General features: G+C 48.1%; 1 long non-coding RNA gene across 1 annotated transcript in view; it reads left to right on the top strand.

Moving 5' to 3' along the window:
* The window catches only part of LOC138391408 (uncharacterized), an 89,105-nt gene that overhangs the window by 7,816 nt on the left and 60,430 nt on the right, over positions 1-20,859 (top strand). Inside the window, exons 2-3 of the long non-coding RNA XR_011234844.1 lie at positions 2,098-2,101; positions 11,015-11,097. This is a non-coding gene — a long non-coding RNA (uncharacterized lncRNA). The remainder of the gene's footprint in view (positions 1-2,097; positions 2,102-11,014; positions 11,098-20,859) is intronic.

The raw sequence follows: 20,859 nt of genomic DNA, 5'->3' as shown, positions 1-20,859 counted from the left end.
ATTAGTGGGTCTTAAACAGACTCAGGACCTGTCCTCTGAGAGCTCCTTTCTAGGCTGGACACATAGTGATGAGCTGGGATAAGGAATCTGCACACAACTGAATGGCAAGTCTTGGACAAAAAACACAAATTAAACAAACATAAATAACATGAACAGTGTGTACTGTTATGGCTGGTATGTGTGTGTATGTGTGGTGGGAGGGTATATGGGAATTTACATATAGAGATTTCATGGGGCCAGGAGAGCTGGCTATCAATTTGTTGGTGAATGAGGAGAGAGGAGGTACCATATTCAGCATAAACATCATGACTATACAGTCCTTCTGTCTGTAGAGACTTAAAATGGGTAAATGTACCAATTTGATTACCAAACAGGGGATGGAAACATCTTAACCACAAGCCAACCAAAGGGACAGTATTTGGAACCAGGGAAAAGACTGAGTGGAGAGAGATGTGGGATTTACCCAACTGGAGTAGATTGAGTGTGGAGGGTGGATTTCCCTGAGCCCCAAGCTTTGAATGTCACTGTCCTTTTTGATTAAAGCAGCAAGTCCCTTAACTTTCCTCTGGTTCGATTCATTCTTCTGTAAAATGGGATATGGTACCTATCAATATGTTGTCATGAGGGTTAAATAAGATAATCTGTGCAAATCACTTAGTACAGCACCTCTTATAGGGTGTATTCATTTGCTAGGGCTGCTCTAACAAAGTACCACAAACTGAGTGGCTTAAGCAACAGAAACTGATGGGCTCCCAGTTCTGGAGGTTAGAAGTTCAAGACATCAACAGGGCCAAGCTCCCCTGAAGGTGCTAGGGAAGAATCTGTTCCAACCTCTCTCCCAGCTTCTGGGAGATCCTTGGCTTATGGCAGCATAACTTTGGTCTTCATGTGGCATTCTCCCCGCATGTGTGTCTGTGTCCAAATTTCCCCTTTTTATAAGGACACCAGCCATGTTGGATTAAGGGTCCACTCTACTCCGGTATGACCTCATCTTAACTAATTACAGCTGCAGCTACCCTATTTCCAAATAAGAGCATGTTCGGAGGTGTTGGGGGTCAGAACGTCAGCATATGAATTTTTGGGGAGCATAATTCAATCCATAACACCTAGCAACCACTCAAGTGATAGTTACTGTTATTTGCAGTATCATCTTTAATCACCTCTACATGGGCATTTTTATAGCCAGAATTTTCAACTCTCTGTTCTCGTGGTCGTTCCAAGCCTTGATTGTGCCCGGAGAGAAAGTGACGTGAGAGCAGGCAGTTCAGCTGCTGTGCAAGCCACGGTGTTGCCCAGTGCCCAGAACAGCCGTGGGCACATAGTGGGCCATCAGTGAAGGCATGTGGGTGAATGAAGTCTGTTTCTTTCCTTTTTTTCTTTATTTTATTATTATTTTAAAAATTTTAATAGATTTAGGGGGTACAAGTGTACAAATGGAATTTTGTTACATAGACATATTGTTTAGTGGTACAGTCTGGGCTTTTAGTGTACCCATAACTCAAATAGTGTACATTGTATCCAATAGGTATACACATTTTCTTTTTCTTTTTTCATTTTTTCTTTTGATTACTCAGTAGCCAGCCTCTCTTCCTTGTTATCTTTTCTAGATTGCCAAAGTATTAAAGGCAAAAGAAACGAAACCAAACATGTTTTAATTTCCTTTGGTTGTCTTTTTTTTTTTTTTTTTGAGACAGAGTCTCACTTTGTTGCCCAGGCTAGAGTGAGTACCGTGGCGTCAGCTTAGCTCACAGCAACCTCAGACTCCTCGACTTAAGTGATCCTACTGCCTCAGCCTCCCGAGTAGCTGGGACTACAGGCATGTGCCACTATGCCCGGCTAATTTTTCTATATATATTTTTAGTTGTCCATATAATTTCTTTCTATTTTTAGTAGAGACGGGGTCTCGCTCTTGCTCAGGCTGGTCTCGAACTCCTGACCTTGAGCGATCCACCCGCCTCGGCCTCCCAGAGTGCTAGGATTACAGGCGTGAGCCACCGCGCCCGGCCTTCCTTTGTTGATAATGATTAAATCCTCCCTACTCACTTGCTCTCTCCAGCCAGTTAGAAACCCAACCAGATAGGAAAGAGCTGGGTAGAGGGAGGTGGTTGTGGTGGGGGGAGTGGCCTGTGTTGGAGAGAGCTGGAGTCCATTCTGGGCATCCCCTGGGGGCTGATATAGACCAGGGATGGGCATTTGGAATGAATGGGACTCTATTGTGAGAGTCTGGGAAGAAGCCAGTGAGGTCAATATTGGCTCTAGAGGTTGAAAGTCAAAGTCTAAATGAGGAGTTACCAGTGCAGGCCCCAAAGATTTGACCATCTGGATCAGATGGTTCCTGGTCTGGAAACGTGTCAGGAGTTGTCTAAATTTTGGACTCAAGTGGGAACCAGAATGAGAAATGCTCTGTATTCTAGAGATCCAGGGATGAACTGTCACATGCTAAGCTGCTCTGTGGTGGTTGCTGGACCCAGTCCCCACTCCTCCAAAAAAAGAAATGACGGAAAATTGAAAGCACACTAAGAACTGCTGATTGCCTGGCATCCTCTGTGTGTGTATATGCATCTCTCTATCCACCTACTTATTTTCTTACAGCTGTGAAACAGAGGTTACAGCCCTGGCGAGACACAGGAAGGATGCTGGCCGGCTGGGGATGGGAGACACACGCACGGGGTTCAAGGGTGCCAGCCACAGTTCACCTGTTGCCTGTTGCTACCGTTTGGGACTATGAAGACAGCATTGGCTCATCCTCCGCTGGCCTTTTTTTCTCTTTTAAGATTTGACTGATTATTTAATCATATTAAAAACCCCTTTTCATTGTGGAGAATTTCAAACAGACACAAACACAGACAGAATAGTATAAGGAACCCACCCCTCAGACTGAACAGCCATCACCCCACGGCCAACTTGCCCCACGCACACAGCTCTCTGCCTTCTCCATCCCGGTTGGCTGAATTCTAACACGTGATGGAAACATGACTCTTCAGCTTCAGGCACAGTATCGTGTTTATGGAACATCTTTCTCCTCACACCCCGAAAATCCACCCAACGTTCCTGAGTAATAAGTAGGAAGGGGGATAACTTCCCTCCCTGTCACAGAGGAAGAATTTGGTGATGAATAATGGGTATTTAGGGAAATGTTCATTATTTCAATGTCAATAGTGAACATTTGTCAGTGGAAGATGAATGATCTGGAGGTTCCAGAATCTGGGTATCTGAGAGGATGGGGTCGGAGGGGGGTGGTCTGGGCAGAGGCTCCAAAGAAAGAGGTAGAGGAAGGAGGTGGGGAGGGCACATTGGGCCAGGCACCTGAGCAAGAGGGCCGGCAGGGCCGGGATGAGCCTGGTAGATGGTACAAATCGGGGGATCATCCACAGCACCCTGGCGACAGTGCTCAGAGAATTACCGTGCAGCAGAGAGCACCTGCTGGGCTCAAGAGGACAGCCTGGGCTATTTCCTGAAGGGAAAGGGAGCAGCCACCAAGAGGAGCAGAGAAAGAACAGTCTGAGCAATGAAGGAGCAATCGGGGCCCAAGTCCCTGACTTCTTGAACGAGGGACTCTTTTAAGAGAAAGAAGAAAATTATGATAACATCGCTTGCCAACTTGCATTAAAGGTTTGTTGCATGCTGGCCACCTGATGTGCATTGTGTCATGTCATCTTCACTACAGCCTTATAAAGGAAAACATATTTATTAGCTTCACTGTATCACTGAGGAAACTGAGACACTGACTGGTTTAAAAATCTAGCCCAAGGCCACGCGGCTAGTAGGCAGGAGGGATGGGCTATGAGCTGAGGCGGTTGAGTTGGCAGTCTGCACACTTAACCACCAGGCTAATCCACCAGCCTGGAGAGGGCCCTGGTTGGGTTAGCACAGTGAAGAACAGTCACTGAGGCCTTGATGAAGGGAAAGTGCAGTGTTTTGCCAACAGGAGAAGTCAACAAAAGCTGCCACCTGGAGTCGTCAGACCAACCAGTCTAAGAGTTTGTTCTTGAAAGAGAAAAGAGAGATGGACAGTGGCTAGATCAATGGCTGTCATGGTCAATTTTATGGCAAGTTGACTGGGTTAAGGGATTCTCAGATAGCTGGTGAAACATTATTTCTGGGTGTGTCTGTGAGGCTGTTTCTGGAATAGATTAACATTTGAGTCCGTGAACTGAGTAAGGATTTGCTGGCGTCATCCAACCCATTGAAGACCTGGCTAGAACAAGAAGGTGAGGAAGACTGGGTGAACTGGCTCTTCCCTTTTCCTGAGCTGGAACACTCACCTCTTCCTGTCCTTGGACATCAGAGCTCCTGGTTCAAAGGGTCCCTCCTCCTGCCCCCAGGCTTAGCCTTTGGCCTTGGACTGGGAGTTACAGTTCTGGCTTTCCTGGCCTCTGTAATTTCATGAGCCAATTCCCATCCTAAATCTCCTCTTATCGATCTATGTATCTATATATTTACCTATCTATGTATTTATCTATGTATTAATGTATTTACCCATCCTATTGGTTTTGTTTCTCTGGAGAACCCTGACTAATACAATGACCCTAGGAAACCTCAGTTTTCTGCAAAGTGGAGAAGCTGGTGACAAGGCAGAGAAGAGGTGAAGGCAGGGGGTGGACGTGGGAAGAGAACTGAAATAGACTCTTTTTGGTGAGGGTGAGGGGCGTGGTTTCTATGCAGGCAGGCAGCTACCTGCTCCTCTGGGTTGCCCAGGAGGAAGGAGGGATGAAGGGCACCTATTTGGCTTGATCACGAAGAGCTGGTCACCATGTCAAGGTGGGAAGAGATCGGGACCTGTGCAGAAAAATCGGCCTTGCAACAGCTGGGATAAACTGGGCGTGAAGGCAGGCAGACTCCTGGCATTGCCTAGAAGTGACTTAGCATCAGAAAAGTAGGCAGTTATATTCTTTGAGTTTTCTCAACAGTGGCTGATCTTGGCCACAGAGTGCCAGCACTGGGGAGATGAGTTAAGGCAGGTGGAGGCCTGTCCTCGGTGCCCTGTCCCTCCCTCTGCCGGCTCTGTGCCTGGGATGCAGGGCGGGAAGGAGGGGGCTGGACTGGAAGCTGGAGGCAGGGAGCCCACATCCCTGCCTTACCCTACCCCACCTTCTGCCACCACCTGGCAGCTCCAGGTGAGTGAGGAGGGGACAAGGCAGACTCAGTGATGTGCAATCTCTTCACAGAGCGAGGTGCGTCCCATGCCCAGGGCTGCCTGAGCCAGCTCTCCAACCTGTGTTTCAGAGAGGGGCGGCTGGCAGGAGCACGGTGACCCCGCATGTCTGAGAACACCCCTCTGTCTCTCCAGCTCCTGGGATGTGGGGGGGATGTTCGGGAGCTCCACTCTTTCAGCCTCACCACCTAACAGGGCAGCCACCTATGCCCAAGGCTTGTAATGGCACAAAAGGGTGGGCTAGATAGAAGGTATTTTATCCACTCAGTTCAGATCACAATTAGAGGACAGTTGTTTTGGTTGTGGGCTAGAGACTATATATATGAATGCATATGTATGTATGTATAAATATGTATGTGTGTATAAGCCTTCGGAGCAGGACCCTAAGATATCCATGTTTACATTCCACGTGGTCTGTGAAGACCTTGGAGTTGATTCTGAAGTGTCCCATGTGTCCATTTGTGTGCGTGTGTGTGTGTGTGTGTGTGTGTAAGAGAAAGAGGGCAAAACAGAGAGAGGAGAGAAGGAGAGAGAGACAGAGAGAGACAGAGAGAATGGGACACAGAAGACACTGGGAGAGACAGAGAGAAAGAGAAGGGGAGAGACAGACTACTCGCATACATGGGTGGATGGGATAGATAGTGACCATGGATTTTATCAGATTCTCAGAGCGGTTCTTGTCCCGGGAGTAAGAACTGCTGTTTCTGAGGCTCTATTCTGAGCAGGTATTTCCCCTGGACTCTTAGGGTAGTGGCCACTGCCCCCAAATCCTAACTGAAGTCCAATTACTCAACATGCCTAAACATGAATAAATTTGCCATCTCTTGTCTAGACTTCTCTCAGTGGGGGTCTGCCGCATGAATTGGCTACAGGTAGGTGGGCTTCTCTTAGCTACATGATGAGGACAGCAACAAGAAGAGAAAGATGTGGCCTGGTTAGAGCCCATTGGGAAATGTGGGCAGGACCAATGCTAGTTGAGAAGTTTGGGATACTTTTTAGTAACAGCTTTATTGAAATACAATTATTCACATGCCATACAATTCAACCATTTAAAGTGTACAATTCTATGATTTTTAGTGTATTCATAGAATTGTGCAACCAGCGCCACAATCAATTTAAAAATGTTTTACAAGCTCAAAAAACCCCTGAGCTTTTGAGCTATCATCTTGCAACCTCTTCATCAGCCCCCCTGCCCCAGCCCCAAGCAACCACTAATCTAATTTTTGTCTCTATAGATTTGCCTATTCTGGACACTTCATATAAATGGAATCATAAATATACAGTCTTTTGTGTCTGGCTTCTTTCACTTGTCATAATGTTTACAAGACTCATCCATGTTGTAGCATGTATCAGTACTTCATTTTTTATGGCTGTGTAATATTCCATTGTATGGATACACCATATTTTTTTATTCATTTATCAGTTAATTGACATTTGGATTGTCTCTAGTTTTTGGCTATTTAAGAATAATGCTATTATAAACACTTGTATATAAGCTTTTGTGTGGACATATGTTTTCATTTCTCTTGGGTGGTATACTAGGAATTAGATTGTTGGTTCATATGGTAACTCTACGTTTAACTTTTTGAGGCACTGCCAGACTATTTTCCAAGGTACCTGCACTTTTTTTCCCATTCTCTGAAGCAGTGCATGAGGTTTCCATTGTCCACTTTCTCACCAACACTGTTGTGAACTGACTCTGATTATAATGGTCCCACGGGGTGTAAAGTGGTGTCTGTTGTGATTTTGATTTGCATCTGCCTGATGACTAATGATGCTGAGCATCTTTTCATGTACTAATTGGCCATTTGTACATTTTCTTTGGAGAGATGTCTATTCAGATCCATTGCCCTTTTAAAAACTGGGGCATCTGTCTGTTCATTGTTGAGTTGTATTGAGGTACTCGTTGATACATTATTCCATACCTCCATCTACCTTTGTTTGATTAGGTCTCAAAACTTCCCAGGTACCTGTGTGCATACCAGCACCATGCTAGATCAAGAGCTCTTACAATGAAGTGGAGGAAAACATAAAAGTTAGCAGAGATTGTCCTTCATCACCATGTTTCCCAACTAATTTCCTTTGCTGGGAATGGCTTTACTCTCTTATCTGATAGGGCAACATCTTTTTTTTTTTTTTTTTTAAATCAGTGAAGAGCCACCCCAAGCATGATTTCCTTTAGGAAACCTCATCCCCCAGCCAGTTAGCAACATTTATTGAGCATTTGCTATGTTACAGGCTTTGAGTCAGGAGCTGCAACCCAAGACAGGTGTGGTCCTTGCCCACTCAGAGATTGCAATGTGGTAGGGAAAATAGGCACTGAACAAATAAGCACAGATGTGAGGCCAGCCAAGGCAGCCACATGGGGCAAAGGGGACTAGAGCAGGAAGTCATTACGTAGCTGGAGGTGGTCAGGGAAGGTTCGCTGGTGTAAGTGACCTACCGCATTTCATAGAGATGTTTTTGCCCAGGATCACAGGCCAATTGCTGGAAGTGCTGCTGCCATTATTGTTTGGCGACATTATTGTTAAAGCGACATTAATTAAGGTGACACGGATTGAAAAACCTATGTAGCATTTTGGTGATAATAACTAGTTCAATCAGACCTAAGTTTTTCAACAAACTAGGGGTAGGCTAAAGTAAGAATGAGTTAGGGATGAGACAGAGTTTGAAACACACACACATACCACCTACACTTAAAAAATGCACTGTTACCATTTTTAAGTATACGCTTGAATTAGTTTTCCATGCTGTGTAATAGATTACCACAAATGTAGAGACTCAAAACAACACGGATTTATTCTGTTTCTGTAGGCTGGGAGTTGGGGATGGCTTAGCTGGGGCTTCTGCTTAGCACAAAACTGAAATCTGAAATTAGTCTCTGCTCATTTGAGTTTCGGAATTCCTAGGCCCTCTTTTAAAAAGCTTACCTTGTTAGGTCGGGCCCACCCAGGATTATCTACCTTCTGAGTAACTCAAAGTCAACTGCTTAAGGACCTTAATTATATCGCAAAATCTCTGTACTTTTGCTATGCAAGGTAACACAATCTCAGGAGAGATACCCTATCATCCTTGCCATAATCTAGGAGTCAGAAACAAGTTACAGGTCCCACCAACACTCAGGGGGAGGGGATTACTACAAGAGCATGGATCACTGGGGTTCATCTTAGGTTTCTGCCTACCACGATGCTAGAAGGTCAATTCCATTTTTGTCCTCAGCTTCCCCACCAGTAAAATAATAGTGCTGAACTGAAGACCCCTACATTCTTGTTTGACTTTAAGCTGGATGATAATGATGGTGATACTAACATTAATACTGATAATATTAATGAAAACAACATACTAACTGACAGTTATACAATGTTGCTTAATATATGTCAAACAGTGCACTAGCATTTTACAGGAATTGTCTCATTTAATCCTCACAGCAATCCAAGAGGTAAAATCTGTTCTTATCCTATTTTCCTTTGGAAAATGAGATTTTCTAGGTCTGTACTGTCCAATATTATAGTAGCTACTAGGTACATATGACTACTTAAATTTAAATTGATCAAAATTAAATAAAATTAAAACTTTAGTTCCTCCGTCAAATTAGCTACATTTCAAGGATTCAATAACCTCGTGTGACCAGTGACTACTGTATTGGACAGCACAGATATAGACCCTTTCCATAAACACAGAAAGTTCTATTGGACAACACTGGTATAGAGGCTGAGTAACACGTCCAAGATTACACATGGATCATACATGATCCTTCGGCCCATGCTAAATCTCAAGCATGGACCCAATCATCAAGATAGGAAAGACTTAAGAGAAGAAGAAACATTGTTTCCATGATTCTCAAGTTCTGTAGTGTTTCAAAAAAGTCAGCAGAGGCCACCAGCAAATGGACCCAAGTCAGCTGACATTTAATGAGAGTCCTTCAGCACCAGGCACTGTGCTTCACTTTGTGCTATCGTGTACACAAAGGTGAGTGTGTTCCCTGATTGCAGAGATCTTTACAGTTTTCTATGGGAGATTGGACACAGATATAATAGTTAGCATGAAGCAGCATACAGGTAATGTCTTCAGAGAGATGCAGACAACAAGCCTGGGGGCCTTAAGACCCATCGCAGGGCATCCCTGTAACATACACACCTTGATAGGTGTCCTGTGTATCCTGGCCATTTAAGCACTCCCTTGTCTTTCTGACCATCCTATGACCAACTCTAGGGACAAACATACAGACTATATTATTGCAAAGCTGTGCTTTGACATTGGCTGACACCCAGTCAACCCCACAATAGCCAAGCTGCGCAGACCCGCAGTGAAGAAGAGGCTGACAGCCTCAGTGAAAAATTGGGTTTTTCACTTCGAACATCCAGGGGTTATTGGAAGTGTCAAGGAAGTGGGGGTGGTGGGGGGAGCAGGGGGGTAGGAAGACACTCAATAAAATTGATGAGGAGTGTTTGGGCTGGGGCCTTTTGGAATCTGCTCCCATCCTGAGGCTGGCCCAGCCCGCCCCATCTCACCCTGGTGCCTTTGAAGTGTGTTACCTGGCCGGTGAGCTAAGCCACGCTTGGCAGGAGGGGGAGGAAGGCTGTGTGGTCTGGCAGCGAGCAGAGCAGAGGGGCAGAGGGACTCAGCTAGAATCTGCCGCTGACTCATAGCACCTCTCCCGCCAGGCATTTCACCATCCCGTCCAGCTGGAAAAGGAGGGAAGGACCCAAGTCGGGATCTCACTGAGAAATCCAGATGTCTTTCATGAGAATAAACAAGGCAGCCCTCCCCTCTCTCTCTGGGCTCCGTTTCTCTGAGTGTGTGTGTGTGTTCTAGCTTTGAGTGTTACTTTCTGTCCCCCTCCCTCTTGCCGTCCTTGTGGGTCAGCTTCAGGGCTTGATTTCAGCCTCTGCCTCTGTCACTGTCTTCAGGTCTCACTGGATGCCAAAATGTCCCCCCTGCCCCCCACCATGCCTGTCGTCCTTTCTAGTTCAAGTAAGGTCTGGGTTTCTGCTGTGTCTTCTGAGTGGTGTATATCGGTGGCCTCTGCCCCTCACCCTTGACTACAGAAATGTTGGGGGGTGGGGAGAATAGAAAAAGCTCTTGACCTGGCAAAGGCCTTGCAGGGCTCTGGTTCTGTCTGCTGTTGGAGCAACAGCAGGGATTTTTTTTTTTTTTTCATAGGCACTTCTGATACCAGAACAAAGAACAACAACAAAAAAACCACTCTTTTCAAGTGTGCACTTTTCCATGACCTTGGATTTCATTTTTCTCTGCACCCCATGCCTCAGCCCCAGGGTCCCCAGTCAGGCCAAATGGCTTCTGCTTTTCTACAAGGCATCCTTCCTATTTACTCAGGAAAAAGAAAATCCATTTACCTCCCTCTGGCCTTCCTTTTCCATCCCATTCTTCCTCGTTCAGGGTGGTTTGGGGAGTGGATTGACTTTTTTCGTCTGCATTTCCCTGGACTCGGTGTGCAGAGGGAGAGCTTTGTTCCACGTCTGACTCTGTCTGAACACACACCGAATAGGAGCCGCACAGGCCTGCGCTGGGCCATGGCGCCTCCGCCAATTAGCCGAGTGACCTTGGTGAGCTGCAGTTTTGAGCTTCAGTGTTCCTGACTTGCAAAACGGAAATAATTTAGCCCACTGTGCAGGGCCGGTAGGAATGCTAAACAGAATAATAGATGTAAAATTCTTAGCCTACTGCTCCGTAAATGGATGGGCTTCCAACCTGAAGTTCCAATTCTTCATATTCATGGTGGATAGTGGAGAGTGTTTTTCTTTTAAAGATAACCTTGGCTTTTCCTCTCAATATGTTCCTCTTTCCCTTCTGGGCCTGATGGTTACTGTCTGCTTCCCCCTCCCTGTTCATGCGTAGTGAGCCTCAGTGCTTTGATTCCTCCATCCCATCACAGTGACTGCTCATGGTGGGACACCCGATCCCAGTGGGGCCCACCCATGGTTGAGGCTGGGACAGTTAGATTCTCTCCTTTGTAACCGTGAATGGAAGGCACAGAAGGAAGGAGCAGTTGGTGGTGGTCGTGGGAGCTGAGAAGTCTTAGGAAGCTGGGATATTGGAACAAGGACAAGATGAACAAATGTTCAGGAGCAAGTGAAGAGGATGGAACCAAGTGAGGAATGACCCTGGGTCACAAAGGCTTTTGGTTGTCCTGTTCCAGGGTCCAACGACATCTTCTCATGACTCCATGCCATTCCTGGTGCCCTCTTAACAACTCTTCCCTTCCCTAGAACTCGCTGGAGAGGGTTTTTGTTCTTTGCAACCCAACGAGCCTTTTCTTAGAATATCTTCATGGATTTTCTCATTTTGAGTGGCACTTGGCTGTCACAAAAGTCCTCTTCTTTCATCTTGAAGAGTTTTGGGATCACGTGTCTTCGTGGAATGTCAATTCTGCAAGACGCTGCATGGTAAGAGTTTGTTCTACCGTCGGGTTTTATGCCGGACATCCTTCTGTCTTAGGAAATGCTTGCAGTGTCAAACACTGCTCCTCGTGCTGCAGTTTGAACCCTTCTTCCCATTATTACTTTTATGTCCTCTGGGAGCCCCATAGCTCGATCTTTTTTCTCTAAATTGGTTGGGTTTTAGGAGACTAGAAATCTTTTTTTCCCCCTGGATCCTAAAGACTCTGAGTTTCTCCAGGGAGAGATCCTGGAGACAGAAAATCTGTTTTGAAAGCTTAAAACCATATCTTACCCTTGCAAGATGCCTGATGTTTTGGGTCTCTAGCCTATCCTTTTGAGATTTTGCTGTACATTCATAGATATCTTCAGTTCTCCTGACAATCCCTGGCTAGTTAAGTGAATCCATTCTACCAACCTGGAGATGGAAGCCCAGAGGAAGACTGGCTGGCGGTGTGGGTCTCTGAGGCAAGTCAGCTTTGGGAACCTGGGGAGAATGCCTCCTTCCCCCACTATCCCAGGCTGGCTGCCAAGCTGTCAGCTAGGGACCCGAGCTCTGGGCAGAGCTCATTTTGGAGTGAGGCAGAGAAACATGAGGGAGTCTTGTTCACACATGCCCAGCAAAGGAAAAGCCCTAAGGGGGATGTTTCAAGGAGTCCTACCAGGGACTGGGGAGACTTTGTCTCCTCTGTGCTCAGAGAGAGCCCACTAACTTGGAAAATGCCCAGCTCTCCAGGGCGTGTGCAGTGAAGGGACTTAGGGATGTCTTGAGACCCTGGCTCCATGGTTATGGTCCATCTCTACGGGCACAGTGTTGGGGAAATTCACAATATGCACAAAACACTCTTTTAGTCCTTTAGCAACAGATTGCTAAGATAGTACCACCACTGACCTGGACATCTCTGTGATGTTACCTTAGAAACTAGAAACAGCAATCTAAGCCACTTGTTTGATTTTTCTCTAGCATGTGGGAATTAACCTTTTTACATAAGCCCATTCTTTTAGCCTTTTCTTAACCCAAACTTCCTCTCCCAGGATTGCTGTGGAGGGAGAATTTAGAAGGGGTGAGGTAAGAACCTTTAGGGATGCTAAAGATCTTTGACATTTGGAAAGTGTGAGCACCCGACTCCTATCCTTTGAGTCGCTGACCACATTCCTGCGTGGGATCAAGAGTAAGGCAGGTGGTGGGAGCCTGAAAAAAGCCCGCTGCTCCCTAGGTCCTGAGCCCTGGATAATTTTCAGCTGACTATACGAGAATAGGGCAAATTCATGATGGATCGAGGTTCACGTTCATGGGCAGAGTATCTACGTGGGCTTAGGTGAGAGTACCTCTGTAGGGGATCTACAGGTAGATGCTTTAGGGTTAGAGAAGCTAGATAAAACTGGGATGTCCAGTTAAATTTGGATTTCAGATAAACAAATAAATTTTAGTAGAAGTATGTCCCACTCAGTATTTGTGACATATTAAAAATTATGTGTCAAAAATTCAGATTTAACTGAGTGTTCTGTATTTTTCCTTGTTAGCTCTGGCAACTCTGCCTGAGTGAGCACAAACCCCCAGCGTGTTCAGGACGCTGTGCAGGCGGTGCGCACGCGTGTCTGAATGCAGGAAGTGGGCTACCAAAGCCAATGGGAAGGGTGTGTATGGAAAAATGCATCTGTATCTTAAGTGGAAACAATATCTGGGTCAGAGGTCATTTCAGTGTTTTTATTTTTTGTGTTTTTGAATGATTCCACAATTATTAATTTTTCTGTTTCCAAACATTTCTCAAGTCCTTGGAGATCCTTGGAGAATTCCAAAGGCCCTCCCGAAACTTGACCGATTGATCTTCTTAATTAAATCTCCCCACTGGGCCATTTGGAAGAATGAGCTCACTGGGATTTTCAGCGTCATATGTGATCTTTCCCCTTTCTTTTTGTCATTATTTAGGGCCTCTCTCCCGCGCTCCTCTTTCTTCTCTCTGACGAGCCACCGAGGAGATAAAATATGAAGACAGAAGCCGTAGGAGCTTAGGCGTGGTTGGGAAAAATAAATCAAGTCTTAGAGGTTCCAGGGCAAGAGAGAGGGAGCATCCAGCAAGGGCTTTGTGGGCGCGGCGGGAAAGGCTCCGGGCTGGGACTCAGGGAAATCTGGCCGCGGTTGAGTCAGTCCTCAGCAGGTCTCCAGCGGAAGGCTCCGCACAGCTGGCTCCGGACTGTGCAGGGGAGTGGCGAGGGAGAGCTGCTAGCCCCAGGCTCAATCCTGGAGGTGGCGGGCAGCACCACAGGTTGCAACAGACTCCAAAATGTTGCCCAGAGCTCTTTGGTTGCCCTGGAATGGGGGCGTATTCTCAATGGCCAGTCTGGGTGTCTGGGTCTTTTTGTTGGAGGCAGATCTGCCCCTGCTTGATGCTGGCTGTCAGAAGACTTGACCCGGATCGAGTAGTGTTAAGTGCAGGACAGAGGGGCGGCAGCAGGCTGGATGTGGGTTTCCAGCTCTGGCACGGACTCCCCGTTTGCCTGGTAGGACGCGTACTCGGGAACCAAGTGTTCCCGTGACATCCCGAGCCAGCGTCGCTCCCGTCCTCCTTGGCTACCTTCTCTGCAGAGACACGGATCCCAGCTCTCAGGCCTGGGAGCCTGCATTGCAGAGAGGGGCCGCCACGCCAGCGGAGGCTGCTCAGCCCCACCAGTGTCTCATTGCCAAGACCAAGACAATATACCTGGCTCTAGATTCTGGAAAACTTGGGTTTGGTCAAGCTGGAGACTCAACCTGTTAGTGCAAGCAGGAGGGCAGGATTTCTGCTGGCTTCCGGGTGCCTTCAACTTACCGGCCAACTCAGGCACCAGCCAGTTCTCTGCTGACCCTGCCAAGGCATTTCCCTTCTCTTTGCCACACTTTGAACTCCCACTTAGCTAAGGGTCACAAACAAACTGATACATCCCTTTGGCCTCCGTTTCCTCGTTTGTAAGGTGGGTGGCACCTCCTCCATCCCTCAGCCTCAAACTAGAACATCTTCCTTAAGCCCATGCTGAGTTAGATTAGATATATCGCCAAGAACCTCTTGGGGTTGTCCTTGATATTCCTATGTTCTTAAATCTGGGGACTCATGAGATTTAATCCTTGGGAATGTCAAGAGTTTACTGAACGTCCAAGTGTTGACAGTGTGTTATCTCGGGTTGCTGGGACAATGGATGATCTTAAGTGTCGTCTTTGTACCTTTATGCGTGAGTGTGCCTTCTGTGTACAGTGAGAAATAAACATCGCTCTTAACGACTGTGGCGAGAGGAGCCATCTGGGCCATTCGGTCGCCTGTTTCTCAAGGGTGCTGACGGGTGAGCGATGGTTTTGCGTAAAGTAAGGAGACAAAGGTTTGAGTCTGTGGCCTCTGGGAGGTCCCTGCGGCAGGTCACTGTCAGTCTGCTCGCTCAGTGCATGCAGCCAGCCCACACCTGTCTGAGGGGCCTGTCGCAAGGAGCCGAAGGAGGAGGAAGAAGAGGAGAGGACACGGAGAAGGGAGAATGGAGGAGGAGAGAGAGAGGAGGGTGAAGGAGAAAAGCGCACCGTCACGAAAAGTTCGAAACCTTCTTTTCAACTCTTTCCTTATAATTAGTTGGTGCAGCTGGAGGGGAAAAGTTCTGGGTGAGTCACAACTTGTTGGGCTCCAGTCCCCAGGATGCATGAGGCTGGCTGGGTGTCGGGGGAGAAGGCTCAGTTCTCAGTGGCTCCTCCTTCCTCTTTGTCTTTTTGTTTTAATTCCCTGCCTGGGAGGGGCGTGTGAAGGGTTTGAAACTGTTTAGTGTCCTCAGCCAGGAAGCCTATCCCCCAGGGCCAGCGGGAGATGCTGGGAAGCGCTTGGTTGAAGCAGGCTTCTTTCCGCCAGTGATCCCGGCCCAGCTCCTCAAAGGTCTTGAGGGGAGCAGGGGAGAAAGTCCTGAAGGAGGAAGGAGGGGCTGGGCTCCCGCAGGGGCAAGTGCAGTCTGGTCGGATCCCCTTGGGCAGGGAGCCTCTTAGAATCCCAGATTTTTCACGTGGGCATCTGCTGCCTTTCAGCATTGCAGCGCCCCTGCATCAGGGGGAATCTTCTTGAACCGTGGGCCCCTGAGGCAGAGTGCCTGCATGGCCTGGGGGAAAAAGCAGGCCCTCCAAAGTCAGAGGACTAGCTTTGAATCCTGAGTCGCTGCTTACCACCTGCAGAACCTGCAGCGAGTTACTTAATTTCTCTGTCTCGATTTACTCATCTGGCAAATGGGTATAATGGTACTACACCTCCCTAAGAAGGCTGCCTAGCGTAGCTCCAGGAACATGACAAGCATAGATATCACCTTAAGTTATGGTGACAACTTCTGTTACTATTTCTATTGAGGGAGACCTCATGGGTTTTGTTTAAGGACAGGGCACATCTGCCTCCTTGTCCCACTCAGAGCCCTGCTGCAGCACAAAGGACGAGATTCTGTGCCAGTGAGCATGTGCAGCTGTAAGCAGTTGGTGTGGCCCCTGGAGGCAGAGGCGCTGCCTTTGCACTGAACCAGAGCAGCCACGGGCCTGGAAGTGGCTGCACGTGGCACAGGGGGCCCTGTGGGTGCTCCCACCGGCAGTGCTCCTGGCCCAGCAATTGTTCTTCCCTCCCCAGCCAATCAGCCGCGTCTGGCACCGAGCTCTCACTTTTGCCGTTGCTCCTGAGTACTATCACCCAGATGAGCAGCAAAAGTCACAGGACAACAGAGAGATTTTTCAGTGTCATCCATCTGTTATGAGGGACTCTTCCCTGTAGGTGTGCCTGGCCCAAACCACACCAATAGCTCTCTCATACTGAGAGTCTACGATGTGCCGGGCACACTCCACGGCACAGCTCTCATCTTCACAGCCGCTCTGCAGGTGACATTCCCATTTCATGGGTGATCGACTGACACTTAGTGAATTTAAGGTACTGCCATCCCCTCTCTCGAACACTCGCTCTGGGGACCAGATGCCGTGGCGTGCACACTCTCAAGCGGCCCTGCAGAGAGGCTCACGTGGCGAGTAACTGAGGCCCCCGCTGGCAACCAGCACCATGTGCCAGCCGTGTGGGTGAGCCGCCTTGGAAGCAGGTCCCCAGGATGGCAGGTCCCCAGGCCGGCAGGCCCAGATGACATCTGGACAGCAGCTTCATGACAGACCCGGAGCCCAAACCACGCAACTGGGGCGCTTCCAAATTTCTGATCCATAGAAGCTGTGAGATAATAAATGTTTATTTTTTGTTTGCAGTCACAAATTCTTGGATCAATTTGTTATGCACCCAGAGAAGAGGAATACAAGGCTCAAGTTCTGGAAATCTGGACAGGTTTCGCTCTGGGCTTTGCTAGTCAGGCCTGGACCCTCTGAGGCCTACCTACATTCCAGCAGGTTAGCCTCCCAGCCCTGGAGTGGAGAACCCAACAATTCAGAGCGTTCCCCACCCCTGAGCCACTTCCCACAAAGAACCTTTCATCTAGTGTTCCCCTGTTCTAAAACCATCAATGGCTCCTTAGTGCCCCAGAGTGACTCTCTGGAGCCCGAATTCCTTAGTCCCATCACATTTCTCGTGGCTCCTCGGGCAGACCCTTCCCGCCTGGTCAGACCAAGTGCTCGCTGCTGCTGCATCACTTCTCGGCCCTCTCGCAGGCATGGTTCTCCCCTGGTCGGCTGCAAATGAATGAACGACTACAGAACCGGGATCTGCTAGGCACCAGGTGCCAGCGACGGACGCTTTCACACGCGGCATCTCAACTTTCACCACAAGCCGTTTTTATAGATAAGGAAACTGAGGTTAAATGGCTTGCCCAAAGTCCCAGGGGAAGTACATGACGGAGCCAGTCCTTGGGCCCTGTTCAACCCTGTGGCTTTAAGTTCAGTAGTTTTCCACTGCACCATATTACACCGACTAACATTTCTATGGAATTTTACAGTTTATAAAGCCCCTGGTTATTCATCATTTTTATTGTGCCTCGCAGCCCAGTGAGATAGATGGAGCAAGAGTTGCTCATCCCATTTTGCAGAGGAGATAAGAAAAAGGATTGCCCTCCTGGGGACAAGTGTCCGAGCTGGGATTTCCAGCCTGGACCTCTGCCTCCAGACCCGCTGCTCTTCCTTCTGCCTTCTCTTTGCACCTCTCCCTAAAGCTACCATAGATTATTGCATCTTACTGATACTTGATGCGTATGTGTTGGCAGATTGGTTAATTTTTGATGTATTCTTCAGTAAACTGTGCAAAAGGGGCCAAGTGTCTAGAGAAATGTTTATGATGACTAACTGAGACTAACTTTAGAAAAGAACTTTAAAAGGCATAGCAGGAAGGCACAAGGGAAGACTCCAGAGGGAACTTTATGATACACAGGGCTGCCGGTCACTGACATTGCACAAGGAGACTGTGGCATTACCTACGCTGGGCAATCTCCAAAGGTGGCCCACACTTGTCCGGAACAAAGGAAGTCTTGCTGATTGTTAGGGGCAGGGTGACAGGCAGAGTGAGCCATGGAGGGCCCATGACTTGATGAAGGGGATGTCACTGTTACCCAAGTCTCGGAAGCAGAGCAGAGAGGAGAAGGAAGGTTGTGTTGTTTTCATCTTTCAGGCATTTCCTGTCCCTGATGTCCGGCACTTCAGTTGATGAAGAAGCTCCTCTAGAAAGAGGCTCTTTGGGAACCAAGTCATATAGGTCCAGGCTTTTTGGGCTTGTAGGAGGCCTCACAGGTCTTCTTGCCCATGCACCTGACTTTAGATTCTGACCAGAGCACTCTGGTAGTCACTTAATACATATTTGCTGAAGGATTAAATGGATGCTACACAAAAGGATAGTTGTGGCTTTCTCCGGTCTCTGCAGGACTCTAATCATACTGCACCTTATCTTGGACACTCATTCCAGTCCAGACTGTCCTATGCTGTCAGGGACTCCTTCTGCCCTCTAACCCCACCCAAACTAAGTCCAGTGGACTCTTGTCCTATCCTCTGTGGACCTAGCCCATGACTGGCCACCCCCAGCCTGCAATCATCTTGACCTGGTGTCTTAAGCCTCTTTTTATTCAAACTCAGCGTAAGAGATGAGAAGACACTCAGGACGTCACAGAGAGCAACCTGGCTGCAGGGAGGCCTTGTGCACTGGGCTTTCTGTGGTTAAAACAGCCCTGCAGAGCCCACCCTGGGCTGCGTGTGGACGAGTGGTGATGGCGAGGGGGCCTTGTCTAGGTCACAGACCACGTGGACCAGCACCAGGCCTTCCATCTGGGAGCCAGGGGATGTGGGTGAATGGAGGACCTGCCACACACGAGAGGACAAGCACGACCTTGAACAAGTTCTTCCCGCTCTGGGCCCCAGGATCCTCACAAGAATGAGGGGCTTGGAGTCCTTCATTTCCTCTTCCACTTAACAGTTGTTTCCTGAGCACCTACTATGTGCCAGGCACTTTGGTGATACAGCAGTGAACAAAATGCAGTGCCTACAACCATGGGCACATCTGGAGCAGAAACAGACAAAAACCAAAGAAAGCAACAAGCAGGTAGAGAACAGATGTAATGTCAGATGAGATGAGTGTGGTGAAGGTAAATCCAGGAAGGTGAGTGGGACAAGGGTGACAGGCCCTCCTTAGAGAAGGTGGCCACAGAAGATGTCTCCCAAGAGGTGACATTTGAGCAGAGACCTGGATGAAGGAAGGGCAGGCCACACGTGGATCTGGAGGAGTGGATCCTCAGCAAAGGAATAGCAAGTGCTAGGCCGTTAGAGGGGAACCTGTTTGGTGTATTTGAGAAACAGCAAGGAGGCCAGGTAGGGACGGAGAACAGAGAAGTAGCCAGAACACTGGATGGTTTCCTGAGTGAATGCAAAAGCCTCAGGAGCACGGAGAACAAGGAAGTGGCATGGTCTAACTTGTGTGTTAAAAGGATAAGTTGATCCCCAAGTTCTACAGCTATAGGCGTCTTTCAGCCTGAGGCCAAGCAGGCTGGCTTAGCAGAGGAGGGGGTGGGAGAGTCCCAAGGCCAGGTCCTGCCTGGGAGGCAGACTGCGCACTGCACCAGGACAGACCCACGGAACTTGCCTGCACGTGTCTCATCCTGACACTGCAGCTGAACCTCGGCCCAAGACCTCACTGGGGTGCAGGAACACAGCGTTAGCCGACAAAGTAGCCCCCATCCCCCAAGGAGGCCCTTAGTAGCTGCGAGGTTGGAGTGTGGGATACCAGCTTAGGGGTTAGATGTTTGATGTCTCCGCCACTCCCACATGATATATTCTTCTCTCTTTAAAATTTCCTTCCTCTTTCTCCTCCCTCTTCCTTTTAATCCCATCTTTATTGATTCTTTGGTTTAGCTCCCTTTTCTTCCGTATCTACCCATCCCCCCAAGGGTTGCATAGTGTCTCCTAAGAATCAGAAGCTTATTAAGCAAATACTACCAAGATGGGATCTCTGGCCCGCAGAGAAGCCAACACGTGCCTTGGGTCTCCAAACTAGACAGCTGCAGAGTCTGTCCTTGAAGCCAGGTAGTGTGATGCCAGAGTCCTGCTTGGACACCTCCTGTCTTTTTGTCCTTCCGACGACGTAGGCACACGCACAGCACTCTGGGAACTCGACAGGGAGCGGCTGGCCCAGCCCTCGGGGGTCCCAGGCTCTCGGGGAGTCTTCGCAGAGCAGGGGGCATTTGAAATAGGTTTTGAGAGGAGAGATGTGGTGGGCAGGAAGGGACCAAAGAGAATTGGGAAAAATCTGTGGTGTGTTTGGGGAGAATCTAGTCAGTTATCTAAATCAAATACCAAAAGGGATTACCTCAGTGGAAAAATCAGACAAACTGGTTGTTTGACCCAATACTGTAGTTTTTGTTTTGTTTTCAAGGAACTGCCACTAAATAAACAGAATAAATACAGATAATTTTCAGGTAATAAATGAGATTAAATATTTATGTTATGTTCAGGTCAAAGGGTAAATAAAATGCAGGGGGAGGGAAGGAAGGGAAGGTTGGGGTCAGGGAGAGGGAATTTCCTGTTTAGGCAAAATGGTGTCTGGCCTCTCAGTGACATTTGATCCCGGAGAGGAAAAAATAAAAGCTTAGGAAGCCCGGATGAAAGGATCCAAAAGGCTCCACTCCATTGGGAAGCCACCTCTCCAAGTCTCCTGTTCTCTTTCCTAGAAATGGTTCGTTGTGAAGAATGTTAAGGTATAGAAGGATGCAAAGAGAAGTTGTTCTGAGTCATAATAATATCTGGTACTTACACCACACCTTTCTCCCAAGGAGCTCCAAATGCTGTGGGGAAATGATGTCATTAATTCCTCATAACCTCCTCCCTGCCTCCCTTCCCCCCAAACCTTTCCCTCCATCACC

This window comes from Eulemur rufifrons, chromosome 1 (assembly GCF_041146395.1).
Source record: "Eulemur rufifrons isolate Redbay chromosome 1, OSU_ERuf_1, whole genome shotgun sequence".
Classification (NCBI taxonomy): Eukaryota; Metazoa; Chordata; class Mammalia; order Primates; family Lemuridae; genus Eulemur; species Eulemur rufifrons.
Note: the sequence above shows the minus strand (reverse complement) of the source record. Positions and strands in the feature narration are given on the sequence as shown.